At 42.3% G+C, this 13,917-nt stretch overlaps 1 non-coding gene across 1 annotated transcript; it reads left to right on the top strand.

The window, feature by feature from the left end:
* The first annotated feature begins 1,694 nt into the window (after nt 1–1,694).
* Trnas-cga lies at nt 1,695–1,768 on the top strand. The gene has a single exon. It is a non-coding gene; the product is annotated as a tRNA-Ser (tRNA).
* Nucleotides 1,769–13,917: the final 12,149 nt, after the last annotated feature.

The following is a 13,917-nucleotide window of genomic DNA, read 5'->3' as shown; positions in this document are numbered from 1 at the left end:
CTTTTCGTTATGCTCGTCAGCAGATGCCAGGATTTCTGCTTAATACTGCATGACGAATTAAGATCAGATAATTTCCCTAATGTTCCGAGGACGGACCAACAGCAAGAGACGTAAAATTCTTTCCTATCAGTTTTTCGAACATCAACAGAGGAAAGTGGCACCCTTTCCAAACATAATGGAAAATACAACAGCCGTGGTGCTAGAAACGGATCCAGCGCACATGTCCTAGTGTACTTTCTTCGGTGTATTAAATGTGACTGATTTCTCTATCCCAAAATCAAAATGGTACTTCGTTACAGGTTAACGACTTTGTTACATACTGAATAACGGAATCCTCACAAATTATTCCATGACGCCAACTAGCGCTTAAGGATACAGGGTACCTTTCCGGTTCAATGTTATGTGAAAAGCAACACCTTATTCTATTAGGCACTGTTTATAGTGTGTATGCTTTACAGATTTTTTGTTAATAACAGGTAATGCAGCAGACTTTCTAAACCAATTAGATGTATTTTAGTATTTTTGAACCTGCTTAGGATTATTATAAAAATTAGAGAGAAATAGGTGCAGTTTTTTTCCTAGTTACTTCCTCAAACTGCGGTACCATTTAATGCAATGTTGTACATTTGAAGAAGACCTAATTTTTGCCAGATGCGCATGAAGTGATGGCTGAGGCACTAGACCTATTTAATTCCACCTATTATAAATATAACAAGGATAAAAAAATCGCATCTTACTTTTTAATTTCTATAGTTTTTTCCGTGATAAAAATGTTATTTTTCTGTAATTTATCTGATTCTGCAATAAAGCTTAGGTTACTACATAAGTATGGACTATTGCAAGTTACAGGAAAAAATTAGAGCTATGATTTATAAAATGCAGGAAATATTTGTACCTGTATTCTCAAAAATACAACTTGCAGGAAATTGCGAATGAAGATGTGAGTAAAATTAAACTGTGCCTCAGGACATTCCTGAAGAATAGTCTTCGTCCTGCAGTAATTCTTCATCTTCAAGCTTCCTCTTGGCATTCCTTTTAGCACTTTTTGCTTCTTTGGTAACTTGAAGAGTGAATCTTTCAGCTTCATTAATCCGTTGTCTGCCACACGCAAGCATCTCATCTTCCAAATTAGAGACAGATTTTATGCCTAAATTTCTCAGGACTTCCAATCTTTCTATCACTCCATCATTGAAACATGTCACTGCATCTAGTTCACCAACTTTTAATGTATTTACCCCTACAAAAAGGGCCTTGGGTAATGTTTCCCATATAAAATGGTTGAAACTTTCATTTGTATTCTGAGTGCCCGTATGAAGACATTTACTAAGCAAAATAGGGTCACTCAGGTCTTTAAAAATTAGTTTTATTTCGTTCATAACAAGCACAGGAAGAGAATGCTTTTGATGGTATATTTGACCACTTTCTTTTGCTTTTTAGTAACCACACCAAGAATCTGTTCCTTTAGGCCAAAGTCCTTGAGCAGGGTGGTCATCTGTGGACAACCTATGAAAGAAGGTACCCCTTCAGTTTTTCTCGTTGCTCTAACATCATTCAGAGGTGCAGATCGTCTAATGGCCAGTCCGTAATAACTCTGAATTCTGTGAAGATAGGAGACAAGGTACCGGCAGAATTCTGTGAAGTTAGGAGACGAGGTACTGCCAGAATTGAAGCTGTGAGGACGGGTCGTGTGTCGTGCTTTGGTAGCTCAGTTGGTAGAGCACTTGCCCGCGAAAGGCAAAGGCCCCGAGTTCGAATCTCGTCCGGAACACAGTTTTAATCTGCCAGGAAGTTTCATATCAGCGCACACTCTGCTGCAGAGTGAAAATTTCATTCTGGAAACATCCCCCAGGCTGTTGCTAAGCCATGTCCCCGCAATATCCTTTCTTCCAGGAGTGCTAGTTCTGCGAGGTTCGCAGAAGAGATTCTGTGATGTATGAAAGGTAGGAGACGAGGTACTGGCAGAAGTGAAGCTGTGAGGACGGGTCGTGGTGGGTGCTTGTGTAGCTCAGTTGGTAGAGCACTCGCCCGCGAAAGGCAAAAGCCCCAGAGTTCGAGTGTCGGTTCGGCACACTGTTTTAATCTGTCAGGAAGTCTCAGTCCTACTGTAGATGAATCTCTCTCCTGGGGGAAATGAAAGAAATTCTTCCGCACATAGGATCTACATCGAAAATATGTCATGTCTGCTCTCTATTGGTTTAAGTATTAGACTCGGTGTATGTCATCTACCTTTGGATTCAAACAGATACCTACATAGACGCATTTCCAATCCCATTCCTATATCAGTTTTTAAAACTCGAAATTCGCTATTACAGTATTATGAAAAACTGCTTTGTGACAATGAGTTCAAGTGTCTGTGCTTACGTTAATCCTTACTGGACTCACACTGTTCTAAGTGATTTCACCAATACGACGCTGAAATACTCAAAACAGTTTCGTCTGCCCCCATATTTTCCATTTTTACAGCAGAGGCGACAGTAATTCGAGAGACTCTCGCATCTGGTCGTGCTCCGGTGCTCCAGAACGTTCTGTGGAGTCTTACTCCAAAAGCGTATACCAATGTATTCAACATTGACTGTGGATAAGTAAAATGAACATTCAGGTCCTGAAAATTATGTTGCAAAATAAGCGAAGAGGTACGACAATCACCTTGTGGAGGAGCCGAGGTCATTTAGGATTAGTTTACAATGAGAAGGCCGAATAGATTCCGAAGGAGGTCAGTATTTCTGGCCATGTAATGAATGACAATTTACCATCCTCACATTTCACATTATGGGGGTGGAAACTCGCCGAGCAAGAATGGGCAGAATGTTGGGGCCTTTTAGTGTAGCCTACTATAGAAGTCAATACTACATTGCGATACAAGCACTAATTAGAAGCTCCACCTGGTTTCGGAAACTTCAGAATGCAAGAAGCTGATAATTGTACAAATCATAGTTCAACTACTTCCAACGTACGTCGGATAGGCGTCAAGTATAACCCTTCCAGTGACTGTCACAAGATAGAAGCAGGAGATATAAGCAGCTTACTGTTTTCCTACAGTTACATCGAAACACAGCCAAATATTTACTGCAAAATCTCGATGAAGTCCCATCAAGTGCTCCAGTTTTGTTGTATCATGAGATCCTCAAATATCCTTCTCCGTTCTAAAGAACCATATACTCGGCATCGACGTTTTATTTATTTTTCTCTGAATCAGGTAATTAACAGAACTTGCTGTGTCTGATTGTGGGTTATACTTTACACCATGCGTTTTCTGTTCATCATTTGTTTCCTTTTCTGTAATCTTCCAGTTAGTTTCAGTATCTAGATGAAGACAGAAATTTATCGAAATGATAGCATAGTTTGGAGAAATGAAGGAAATTTCAGGCTGTATGTGTGTATACATCCTCCGCTGTAGAATAAACGAATGTTTACTGGCTCACAACAATTAAACGATATATTTTTTAGATGTACGACATCGTAATGTGTATTAACGCCTCCGAATTTTTTATTCTGTTCTCAATGTCGGTTGAGGTACTACATGTCATGTGTATTACTCAGTCGACTTTTCCACTTCACTGACGCAAGTTGCAAAACTCTGGCGCTAGAGTGCTCCGGATTTTAGCGTGTAACGTGGCTGTGTGTCATGTAGCTATGTCGTTGCGTGAGAAACAGAATCACAGAAAACAATAAAGCAAGAATTTTAAGATTTCGTCCACACATGGAAAGCAAACCAGCGCTGCGACATCTGCAACAATCCGTCGCTTTGTGTTTTCTGTCATCGACCTTCCTCCATACAGTCCAGACTGGGTCCCCTCCCATTTCCATCTGTTTTCAAAACTTAAACATTACCTTCGACTCCTCCACTTCGCTAGTGTAGAAACGGTGCAAGCAAAGGTTAGGTTATAGCTCCGTCAAACAAAGCGAAACATTGTACAGTGACGTTATGAACAAACTGATCTCTCGTTGGGAGTAATACGTTCGTCACTGGAGGGACTACGATGAGAAAGAAATATGTAGGCATGAAAAATACACATATCGAACATTAAAAGCGTGTGTTTTATTTAAAAATCTATAACATTTTCAGATAAAAATGTCGGAAACATTACGGTTCAGTACGCCCTCGTAGCAGTGGCTACACAATCAACAACTACATATAGATTCACAGTCACAATACAGGATAAAAGACGTAGAAGAAAGTGTAGAAGAAGAGGCAGAATGTGATGACAAAGCTGACGCATTTCGAATGAGGAAATGTCCCCGAACACCAAACCCTCAGCCAATACTAACAACAAAGATGTTCCATGCAATGTATCTTGTCCACCTGAGCCGGCCATGTGACCGAGCTGTTCTAGGCGCTTCAGTCTGGAACCGCGCGTCCGCTACGGTCGCAGCTTCGAATTCTGCCTCGGGCACGGATGTGTGTCGTGTCCTTAGGTGAGTTTGGTGTAAGTAGTTCTAAGTTATAAGGGACTGATGACGTCAGATTTTAAGTCCCCAGAGCCATTTGAACCATTTTTTGTCCACCTGAGGTAGTGAATAAAACCCGGAGTAGTCGATTCAAAAGTGCGTTGCCTGAATGTGTTTCAGGTTATGCAGTGCACTAAATACATTTATTACACGGAAAAAAGGGGCTTTTCTTTGCATTTGCATATAAAATAGCGGAATGTCCCATACACGCAGCTGCTTCAGAAGGTAAGTTACACATGTCGTCTCCTGTAAGGTCACTGCGAAACAAGAGGGGCCTGCTGTCAGATGAGAGCACATATCCAGGATATTCTGCAGACACAGCACCGCTGAGGTACGGATAATAACTGTGTCACAGTGGGAGAATGAAATGGCGCGGCGACTGGAAAGGTACTCGAAAGTTGAGGTGCGCGGTAGAGTAGGATTCGTGTGAGCAAAACGTCTAAACTGCGTACAGTTTGACAGTCAGTTCTGGCGGCATGTGGGCAAAATGCGATATCGCGTCGTGCCGTACTGAAACGACCAACGCTGCACAGACGTGGGTGACGCTGATCAGAAAGGAAGGCCATTGATACCGACATCGAGCACAGACACGAATGTCCGTGCAATTGTAGAACTATTTCAAAGCAGTCACACTTTTCCGGCGATGAAGATATTCACGTGGCTGTTCTGGAATGCCTCTGTGACCAACAATTGGGTTTCTATCGTCGGGTAACTGAACGTCTTTCAGAAGGCTCCAAGAGATGTTTATACAGGATGATGACTATATTCCAAAATTGTTTCATGTATCTGCGTCAGTCTGGCCTAGTTTCTCATTCTATTTTCACGTGTAGTACGTTATGTCATCAAAAGTATCCGGACACCCCCAAAAACATACGCTTTTTTTATTGGGTGCATTGTGCTGCCACCTACAACCAGGTACTCCATATCAGCGACCTCAGTAGTCATTAGGCATCATGTGAGAACATAATGGAGTTCTCCGCAGTACTCACGGCCTTCAAACGTGTTCAGGTGATAGGGTGTTACTTGTGTCAAACGTCTGAACGCGACATTTCCACACTCCATTAGGTCCTCTGTATTCGATGTGATAGTGAAGTGGAAGCGTGAAGAGACACGTACAGCACAAAAGCGTACGGGCCGACCTCGTCTGTTGACTGACAAGAGATCGCCGATGGCCGGCCGAAGTGGCCGCGCGGTTCTGGCGCTGCAGTCTGGCACCGCGAGACCGCTACGGTCGCAGGTTCGAATCCTGCCTCGGGCATGGATGTTCGTGATGTCCTTAGGTTAGTTAGGTTTAACTAGTACTAAGTTCTAGGGGACTAATGACCTCAGCAGTTGAGTCCCATAGTGCTCAGACCCATTTGAACCATTTTTAGATCGCCGATGGTTGAAGAGGGTCGTAATGTGCAATAGGCAGACATCTATCCAGACCATCACGCAGGAATTTCAAACTGCATCAGGATCCAATCAAGTACTATAAAAGTTAGCCGAGAAGTGAGATAACTTGTATTTCATGGTCGTGTGGCTGCTCTTAAGTCACACATCATGCTGTTAACTGCCAAACGACGCCTCGCTTCTGTAAGGAGCGTAAACATTGGACGATTAAACAGTGGAAAAACTTTGTGTGGAGTGACGAATCATGGTACACTACATAGCAATCCGATGGCACGGTATGGTTATGGCGAATGCCCAGTGAACGTCATATGCCAGCGTGTGTAGTGCCAACAGTAAAATTCGGAGGCAGTTGTGTTATGGTGTGGTCGTGTTTTTCATGGAGGGGGCTTGCACCTCTAATTGTTTTGCGTGGCAATATCACATCACTGGCGTAGATTGATATTTTGAGTACCTTCTTGCTTCCCGCTGTTAAAGAGCAATACGGTGATGGCGAGTGGCCGGTGGCGAGTTGTTACACGACAGTAACATCCCTGTAAAGGATTGGCCTGCACAGAATCCTGACCTGGATCCTATAGACACCTATTGGATGTTTTGCAACACCGACTTCGTAACAGGCCGCACCGACCGGCATCGAAACCTCTCCTGAGTGTAGAACTCAGTGAATAACGGGCTACCATTCCTCAAGAAACCTTCCAGCACCAGATTTAACGTATACCTGCGAGAGGGACGATGAATCAAGGCTAAGGGTGAGCCAACACCATATTGAATTCCAGCATTACCGAAGGAGAGCGCCACGAACGTGTAAGTCAGTTTCAGCCAGGTGTCCACATACTTTGGATCACATAGTGTAATAAGCTAACATTTTGTGTTACTTACACACATATATCTAAGCATTTCGAGTGTCAGTTTACAAATAAATTGCTGCAAAGTAATCCGCAGAAATACGTCATTACTAGGGTGAAAAACGTGTGTGAGTCCTGCTGTAGTGAATATGCTTCGTGTGCTAATAGTTAGGTGAATCACAAGAAATTTTGTAATATAGTGTTTCTGTCTTATTTAGCCCCAGCACCAATACTAGTTGACCACCTACAAACAATTTTCACCCACAAAATCTAAGGTCAAGGCTGAGAAGGATACACAACTTTTAATGATTTACACGAGGTAATAATGTCTTTATACGAAACTTGGCGTATTATCTGTTGTGACATACGTACTAGTTTGGTTTCTTTAGGTACCAACATTGGTCCTTATTTGGAAACTGCGGAATTTGATATCGTTGTAGCTACAACTTATATTCTGCTTTCTCAGTAGATATAATTCTGTATTTGTATCAAGCTTTTTGCAACATGGTTCAATGAACCCAAGTTGAAAAGTGTTAGTACTAAAATTCTTACAAAGCAAAGTCGTAGTGGATGTTGCCTGTTATATTTACGCCTTTTTCAGATAACTCCACACATTGCCTCACCTTACTTCGAGGGCTGTTCTTTTATTAAGGTCCGATCGGTTGCGAAATGGAAATCACGGAGACACCCAAAATGATTTATTTGCAAGAACTGACTGCACCTTTCTGCTACTTCTCTAAATATTTGCCTCTCAGCCTTGGACACTTGTCGTAGCGTTGTACTACATTAACAATCCCTCATTCATAGAAGGCAGCTTCCTGCGCTCCCCAAAAATTCTGTACGCTGGTCTGCATTCGTTGTCTGTACCGAAAGGTTGGCTTCATGGAGACCGGTTCACGTGAGTGGAGATGAAACGCAGAGGGATACATTCCGGGCTGAAAGGCGGGTGGTCAAAGACTTCCCATTGCAAACGCTGCAGTGGCATCTTCAATGGCCCTGCATTCTGCGGCCAAAAGTGTCATGAAGAAGGAAATGCCTGACTGTTTAAGTTACGTGAACTGCATGTAATCAGGCGTAATGTCTCGGCAGACACTTGTTCGCGTGAGACCATATTTTGTAGGGATTTTACTTGCTCTCTTGATAAGAGTGGCATGATGCGATCACCGGGCATAGCCGGGCCATTGACCCAGACATACAGGCAAGGATTCATGGGATATTCACTGTAGGTTGGACTTCATGGCATAGCAGACCTTGGTAAAGGAGTAGCATTCGTATGAGGGAACTACCAGCAATTTGCTGAGATTAACGACGCCAAAGAGGAAGGAAACAGGCTTCGCAAATGCATCTATTTCCAGGTGCCCACATCAACCTTCTTGGTCAGCTGCGCCGTATATTTTGAATTTGGACGAGTAAGTAGTGCAGGACATTTTAGCGGAGAGGTTAACGCGTTGGAGTTTCTTACGAATCGAGCTGTTCAGCTATCTCAGATGAAATTTATTTCATTTCCTAAATTTGGTTGGTTGGTTTGGGTACGTTGATTGGTCGATTCAGGGGGGGGGGGGGGGGTGGACCAAACTGCGAGATCATCGGTGTCAGCAGATTATGGAAGGATAGGGAAAGAAATCGGCCGTGCCCTTTTAAAGTAACGATTCCGGAATTTGCCTGAAGCGATTTAGGAAAATCACTGAAAACCTAATCAGGATGGCCGGATGCCGGTGTGAAACGTCGTCCTCCAGAATGTGAGTCCAGTGTGCTTACCACTGCGCCACCTCGCTCGGTTTGATTTGGAGGAGGGGACCAAATAGCGAGGTCATCAGTCGCAGCGGATTAGAGAAAGGTGGGGAATGAAGTCGTCCGTGCGCTTTCAATGGAACTATCCCGGCATTTGCCTGAATCGATTTAGGGAAATCACGGAGAACATGATTCAGAATAGCCAGACGCGGGTTTAAACCGTCGTCCTCCCGAATACGAATCCAGTGTGCTAACCGCTGGTCCATATCATTGGGTATTACTTTGTCACTTTTTCGTTTCTGCTGCCTTGTGATTCACCGCATAGGCTGGTGTTCCAACACAGCTCTAGATATCCTTTTAGTCTCGTGGCACATTTTAGGATCCTTAATCGACGGTTTGCGCCCTGGTAAGAAAATTTGCGTCTTCCTATATTGTACGTGGAACCCACCAAAATCAGTCACTATTTTAATGGAAATTTAGGCCGGAGAAGATTACTAACGCCCCGTAAAATAAATGGATCACAGTAAACAACCATTTCCACCCGTCTTTTTGTGTTGATGACGTCTTCCTAGGAAGCGACCGTATCCTCCTCTAAACAGCGCTAAATACTTTCTTTCACTACATTAGTCACAAATTTCCGTAAATATTTCAACGATTAGAAAAACAGCTGCTAGTTGCTTTTCCTATGAGTCGTTGCGTTGTCAATGTACTCTGGAGCACAAAATGCAGCTGTGGCAAGATGACGAAACACGGTGGCGTCTATTACGTCCGTAGATCTTTTAATATATATGCACAACAGACATAGTGACATTTAACTATTCTTGTTCTATATAGACCTTATTGGTGACTGATATATCGTTGTGTCCGAATCAAAGGCCGAAGATTCAGGAATAAGCAAATAAAGTTTTAGAAATCTAAATTGTCTTCTTATTCATAGTACTTGGCTATAAAATGCTATGAAAGGAACGGTGAGTTTGCGTACTGCAAACGTGACGTAGTACAGACGTGTATTGTACTGCAAACTGATTTTCCAACGCTAATAAGCATATTTAACTTAATCTACTGAACATGTTAACCAGTGTAAAATGTTTCGAAACACTTCAGGTAAATGACAATGTTATTGCTAAGCTGATGATGGAATTCAGTATGAACGTAGTTACTGCGCAACGTTTCAGTTCTGTCTTCCATTATATATGGTTCTAAGCAGTGGAAAAACAAAATTCTGAAATTGAGAGGGTAGAGCGATAATGATTGAAAGGTGGGATACCTTTTACTATACACTCACTCGCAACTTATTGTGGATTTAACACAAATTATTTGTGGTAATCAGAAGCACAGGTTCGTGCTTAATGAAAAAAACTTAACTGGGACCCTCGTTTGACTATAGTAGCACTACATTCTTATTACGTGTGATTTCACAATCTTTGGATAACATTCAGTCGGTTTGGGTTCTCAAAAACTTTAAATTGGGTGACCCCGGTTATAAGGCAATATACTTGCATGGCACATACGACAGAGAACTTATCTGTGAGGGTGTTATCTCGGAGAATTGCGGATGAATCATTTAAAAGATTTATTTCCTTCGGATTGTTGGGAGTAACATGAACACACCAGAATGGAGCTGTAGGAGTTAAAATTTAAGAATTTGTGTTCTAGACTACTGCATCCACGCTGTGGACTGATGAAATTAGCCGGCCGCGGTGACCGAGCGGTTCTAGGCGCTTCAGTCCGGAACCGCGCGACTGCTTCTGTCTCTGGTTCGAATCCTGTCTCGGGTATGGATGTGTGTGATGTCCTTAGGTTAGTTAGGTTTAAGTAGTTCTAAGTTCTAGGGGACTGATGACCTCAGATGTTCAGTCCCATAGTGCTCAAAGCCATTTAGACCATTTGATGAAATAAGATTCACGTGAATTAGCGCAAATAGCATACGTTGCTCATATCGGCAGTTCGGTAGAAAAAAAAGGCCCATGCTGAGCCTGCCTTAACTGTTAACCCTTTGGGGACTTGTGAGGTAATCGCAAATACTCTTAATTAATCGAAATCTTGTATTCGTTGGTTCGGTTGACCATACTGGTATCGAAATGGTAGATCGTAAAGAGAAAACCAAAATAATGAATTCGATTTTTAGAAAATGATTCACCAAATATGATCGTAATACGATATCTCCATTCAGTTGCTGCACAAACGCCTAAGTGGTAGTTTCAAGATAAGTTACTACGAAAAAGAAAATCAAGTAAAATCGCTCACGGTGGGAAACACATTGGGACCAGATGAGATACTGAGACATTCTATACAGATTATTCGAAGAACTTATGACCCTCCAAGTACAACTTTATCGTTGGTCGCGGGAGCAATTGAGAGTACCATTGGATTGGAAAAGCGCAGGAGAATGGTAGCTGGATAGATTCACCTAAGTATATGCCTGCATTGCCACGACGATCTGTTGAACAATAGTTAAACATGTTTTATGTTCACACATAACGAAGCTTTTGCAGAAAGAAAATTGAAAAAATTCTTCTGAAAACACAGATCTTATTGAGCTTAGTGGTTAACGCCGGGTATTTTCCATGAAGATACACGAAGGCAACTTTGTTGTCTACAGGAAGGTTGCAATGCCAAAAGACTGTAAGCGAAATGGAGAAATTTCTGCGGAGAACCGATTACTTCCACAGGAATTGTTCAATCGCGATACTGGCGATAAATCAACGGAAACTGAAACAACGATAAAATACCTGTGATTAACAATCCTAAGCGACGTGAAGTAGAATGATGACTTAAAACTAATTGTAGGAAAAGCAGGTGCCAATGTGAGACTCACTAGAAGTGCCCTGAGAAACTGCAAATCATCCACGAAAAAGATGCCTTCAAAAGTCTTGTTCGACGAATTGTTCAGTGTTACAGATTAGTCTGGGCCCTTTACCAGCTTCGAATAATACAGGAGTTGGAGGAGATCCAAAGGAGATCGAGAGGTGTGACGGGACTGTTTAGTGGGCACGAAAGCGATATGGAAATTCTCAACTCCAGTGTCGTCAAAAATCCGGGAGACTAAGTTCCGGAGAGGATCGGGCAGCATACTGTTTCCTCCCCTGCAGCTCTCGCGAACTGATAATGACGTGGAACTGAGACTAATCAGATCCCTTACGGTAGCGTCTTATTACGCGATCTTCTCAACCACCTCTCGCTAATACAACAATAATAGTGGGAAGGCAGAAGCACTCTCCACCACACGCCGTAAGGTGGTTTGCGGAGCAAAGATTTCTATGTACAGCGATACGCGATTCACATTGGAGACTGCGATCTCACATGGTAGGCACTCAGGGTATATCTGTTAACAACCTACGAAATTTGTTTGATTGACTTCGGATTCAAGCTCTGTATTATTGTGATTATGACGTATGAGATCACAGCATTCTACAGTAGCAGTTTTTATAGTTGAATTAGATAGTAGGGGGTTTCTGCGGGGACGCAGTAAAAATAATTAGTTGTCACTTACCTCCACTGGCTTCATGGCTTTCTAACTCTGATATCTGCCTGTCTTCTACAGTTAAACTTGTTTCGGCGTTGACTTAAGATCCTCCTACAGAAGATATGCAGCACACCTCGGTTTTCACCAAATTAGCTTCCTACAAACTCCGATACACACTCGAACAACGTCAGTTCACCAGGCAGACAAATGCTAGGCAACGCGCGCGCCACGTCCAGCGATGTTTCATTGTTATGAGCCTCGGCTGGGAATAATACTAAAGAGTTACCGTAGCTTGTGACAGGAAAATACTGTTTTTCTGACCATTCGCGAACTTTCTTTATAATAGTCGTGGTTATACATTACAACAATTCTCGTACGAAAACAAAATAAAGTAGTTGTTGTTGTTGTTGTCTTCAGACCTGAGACTGGTTTGATGCAGCTCTCCATGCTACTCTATCCTGTGCAATCTTCTTCATCTCCCAGTACCTACTGCAACCTACATCCTTCTGAATCTGCTTAGTGTATTCATCTCTTGGTCTCCCTCTACGATTTTTATCCTCCACGCTGCCGTCCAATGCTAAATTTGTGATTCCTTGATGCCACAGAACATTTCCTACCAACCGGTCCCTTCTTCTTGTCAAGTTGTGCCACAAACTCCTCTCCTCTCCAATTCTATTCAATACCTCCTCATTAGTTATGTGATCTACCCATCTAATCTTCAGCATTGTTCTGCAGCACCACATTTCGAAAGCTTCTATTCTCTTCTTGTCCAAACTATTTATCGTCCATGTTCACTTTCATACATGGCTACACTCCATACTTTCAGAAACGACTTCCTGACACTTAAATCTATACTCGATGTTAACAAATTTCTCTTCTTCAGAAACGCTTTCCTTGCCATTGCCAGTCTACATTTTATATCCTCTCTACTTCGACCATCGTCAGTTATTTTGCTCCCCAAATAGCAAAACTCCTTTACTACTTTAAGTGTCTCATTTCCCAATCTAATTGCTTAGCATCATCCGACAACATTCCATTATCCTCGTTTTGCTTTTGGTGATGTTCAGCTTATATCCTCCTCTCAAGACACTGCCCATTCCGTTCAACTGCTCTTCCAAGTCCTTTGCTGTCTCTGACAGAATTACAATGTCGTCGGCGAACCTCAACGTTTTTATTTCTTCTCCGTGGACTTTAATACCTACTCCGAATTTTTCTTTTGTTTCCTTTACTGCTTGCTCAATATACAGATTGAATAACATCGGGGACAGGCTACAACCCTGTCTCACTCCCTTCCCAACCGCTGCTTCCCTTTCATGCCCCTCGACTCTTATAACTGCCATCTGGTTTCTGTAGAAATTGTAAATAGCCTTTCTCTAACTGTATTTTACCCCTGCCACCTTTAGAATTTGAAAGAGAGTATTCCAGTCAACATTGTCAAAAGCTTTCTCTAAGTCTACAAATGCTAGAAATGTAGGTTTGCCTTTCCTTAATCTATTCTCTAAGATAAGTCGTAGGGTCAGTATTGCCTCACGTGTTCCAATATTTCTACGGTATCCAAACTGATCTTCCCCTAGGTCGGCTTCTACCAGTTTTTCCGTTCGTCTGTAAAGAATTCGTGTTAGTATTTTGAAGCTGTGACTTATTAAACTGATAGTTCGGTAATTTTCACATCTGCCAACACTTGCTCTCTATGGAATTGCAGTTATTATATTCTTCTTGAACTCTGAGGGTATTTCGCCTGTCTCATACATCTTGCTCACCAGATGGTAGAGTTTTGACAGGAATGGCTCTCCCAATGCTATCAGTAGTTCTAATGGAATGTTGTCTACTCCCAGTGCCTTGTTTCGACTTGGGTCTTTCAGTGCTCTGTCAAACTCTTCACGCAGTATCATATCTCTCATTTCATCTTCATCTACATCCTCTTCCATTTTCATAATATTGTCCTCAAGTCCATCACCCTTGCACAGACCCTCTATATACTCCTTCCACCTTCCACCGTTCTGATCCTCTTCTTTGCTTAGAACTATGTTTCCATCT

The sequence above is a fragment of the Schistocerca piceifrons genome, chromosome 6 (genome assembly GCF_021461385.2).
Source record: "Schistocerca piceifrons isolate TAMUIC-IGC-003096 chromosome 6, iqSchPice1.1, whole genome shotgun sequence".
NCBI lineage: Eukaryota > Metazoa > Arthropoda > Insecta > Orthoptera > Acrididae > Schistocerca > Schistocerca piceifrons.
This window is presented reverse-complemented; position numbering and strand designations above follow the sequence as displayed.